The sequence below is a fragment of the Rhinopithecus bieti genome, unplaced genomic scaffold, assembly GCF_001698545.2.
Source record: "Rhinopithecus bieti isolate Rb0 unplaced genomic scaffold, ASM169854v2 scaffold_1599, whole genome shotgun sequence".
NCBI classification, from domain to species: Eukaryota; Metazoa; Chordata; class Mammalia; order Primates; family Cercopithecidae; genus Rhinopithecus; species Rhinopithecus bieti.
The window spans coordinates 205,521-208,430 of NW_016804139.1; the positions used below are offsets into that span (position 1 = coordinate 205,521).

The following is a 2,910-nucleotide window of genomic DNA, read 5'->3' on the forward strand; positions in this document are numbered from 1 at the left end:
GGGCTGGGGGGCAGGGGCCGATCTCAGTTCACTGCAAGCTCCGCCTCCCAGCTTCCCGCCATTCTCCTGCCTCAGCCTCCCGAGTAGCTGGGACTACAGGCGCCCGCCACCTCGCCTGGCTAGTTTTTTATGTTTTAGTAGAGACGGGGTTTCACTGTGTTAGCCAGGATGGTCTCAATCTCCTGACCTCGTGATCCACCCGTCTCGGCCTCCCAAAGTGCTGGGATTACAGGCTTGAGCCACCGCGCCCGGCCAGCAATTAAGAATTTAAGGCCAGGTGTGGTGGCTCATACCTGTAATCCCAGCACTTGGGAGGCCGAGGCAGGTGGATCACCTGAGGTCAGAAGTTCAAGACCAGTCTAGCCAACATAGTGAAATCCTGTTACTACTAAAAATACAAAATTAGCCTGGCATGGTGGCACACGCCTGTAGTCCCAGCTACTTGGGAGGCTGAGGCAAGAGAATCGCTTGAACCTGGAAGGTGGAGGTTGCAGTGAGCCGAGATCACGCCACTGCACTCCAGCCTGGGCAACAGAGCAAGACTCTGTCTCAAAAAATAAATTAAAAAAGAAAAAGAATTTAAGAACTGGGTTCTTGAGTCAGGCAGCCAACCTTTCGCCTGAATCCTTCCTACTCTCTCTCTCTGTGGCTTAGGTAGAAATATATTCCTTTATTTTTATTTTATCTTTTTTTTTCCTGCCACCCATTCTTTGCAGAAACATATTCCTTTAACACTCCATTTTTGAGTTTGTAAAATGGAACTAACAAGAGTGCTAGCCAGGCACGGTGCCTCCACCTGTAATCCCAGCACTTTGGGAGGCCAAGGCAGGAGGATCACTTGAGGTCAGGAGTTTCAGACCAGCCCGGCCAACATGGTGAGACCCCGTCTCTACTAAAAATACAAAATTTAGCCAGGTGTGGTGGCAGGCACCTGTAATCCCAGCTACTCGGGAGGCTGAGGCAGGAGAATCACTTGAACCTGGGAGGCAGAGGCTACAGTGAGCCAAAATCATGCCACTGCACTCTAGCCTGGGTGATAGAGCCAGACTGTCTTAAAAAAAAAAAAAAAAAAAAGAAAGAAAAGAAAAGTGCCTATGGAATGAGGTTATCAGGTTGCTGTAAGCATGCACAGAACAGCTGCTCAATAAATGGTAGCTACTATATTATTATCACTATTATTAATATTAAATACCTACTCTCTGTCCAACATTTTGCATATATTACCTCTATTCATTACCAAGAACCATGAAAGATAAAATTATTATCCTGAAATACAGATGGAAAAAAATCCCTCAGCTGGAGAGGTTGAGGAATTTGCCCAAGGGGAAGGGACAGCTCTCAGGAAAATCCTTCAATGGCCCTAGGTTCCCATGACCACACCCACTGAGACTGCCTTCTCCAGGGAGCATATGTGAGTAACAGCCTGTGGCTTCCGTTGTCTTTTCTTGCCAGCACACGCTGCATTACGACTCTCTCTTTGTTTAGAAATCAGTCTCCTTGATTTGCACTTGGTATCAGGGTTCTTTCTTTGTTTAGAAATCACTGTGCTTTGATTAGTTTGTTTCTATTAAAGAACAAGAAATCCTTCGTCCTCGAGGTCCAAATGACATAAGAGTTGTGACTGCATGGCCCCAGGCACCACAATTTCTGCCCCATGATGGTAATAAAAGGAGTTGGGACCTCTGCCCTGTCAGAGCAGTAACCCACTGGGTCTTGGCAGGAGGGCCAGGCCCCACTCTGTCTTCATCCCAGACATTGAGAGTAGTGGCAGGTGGAAGGTGCCTCAATAGGAAGGATGAAAGCAGCAAAACTGCTATTTGCATATGAGAAGGAATAAAAGACAAGGGAAACCCCTTTTCTTTTCTTTTTGTTTTTTTTTTTGAGATAGCGTCTTGCTCTGTCGCCTAGGCTGGAGTGAAGTGGCATGATCTCAGCTTACTGCAGCCTCCACCTCCTGGGTTCAAGTGATTCTCCTGGCTCAGCCTCCCGAGTAGCTTGGATTACAGGTGCAGCCACCACTCCTGGCTAATCTTTGTATTTTTGTAGAGACAGGGTTTCACCATGTTGGCCAGGCTGGTCTCGAACTCCTCACCTCAACTGATCCGCCCACCTCAGGTTCCCAAAGTGCTGGGATTACAGGGGCGAGCCACCACACCTGGTGGGAAACCCTTTCTCTATCTTTTGGGGCCATCTCCTTGAAATGAAACGAATTAAGGGAGGGTGTGGCCCCAAGGGGAGAGAACCCCAGTTTGACAGAGCCTGGAGTGTCAAGGTTCCACCATTATGACACATGGAGTCAGGACACCAGGCCAGGGTTCTTGGGCCTCTTAGTACCATACTTCACTGCCACTTAATCTTGAGATTCTGGAATAATGTCCTGTAAAAGATGAGCCACATTCAAACAACAATCTGAACCCAACCCAAGCTCTTGTATACTCTTAACTACTACGAGATCAATAACTTCCACAATTCTCTCATTCTAAACATGAAATAATTTTCTCACTGGACAAACAGCCATTCACCTGTTCCTTTGTTCACTCAGTAAATATGCATAGGATCGTATGATGTGTCAGGCATGGTTCTCAGTGCGGGGACTATAGCAGTGGACACCACAGACAGAAATCCCTGCCCCATGGGGCCCATGTGCCGTCAGGAAGAGACCAACGATAATAAATACACAAATAAGTAAGTTATATTGGATATTGGAGATAACAAGAGATAAGAATTGAAAAGGAGAGAGAGAAAAAAAAGGTGGAATGAATCCAGGCTTGGTGGCGCATGCCTGTCGTCCCAGCAACTACTAGAAAGGCTGACGTGGGAGAATTGCTGGAGGCCAAGAGTTCAAGACAAGCCTGGGCAAGTAGCAAGATCCCATCTCTACTTTTTTTTTTTTTTTTTTTTTTTTTTTTT

At 46.8% G+C, this 2,910-nt stretch overlaps 1 long non-coding RNA gene across 2 annotated transcripts in view; it reads left to right on the top strand.

Annotated features, from left to right (window-relative positions):
* Positions 1–2,910, top strand: part of LOC108525925 (uncharacterized) — a 19,582-nt gene that overhangs the window by 6,926 nt on the left and 9,746 nt on the right. The window contains exon 1 of one of the 2 annotated variants that reach the window (XR_001884368.1): positions 2,372–2,685. The exons of the other annotated variant lie outside the window; for it this stretch is intronic. This is a non-coding gene — a long non-coding RNA (uncharacterized LOC108525925). Of the gene's footprint in view, positions 1–2,371; positions 2,686–2,910 lie in introns of those variants that run through there. 2 annotated transcript variants of the gene reach the window in all.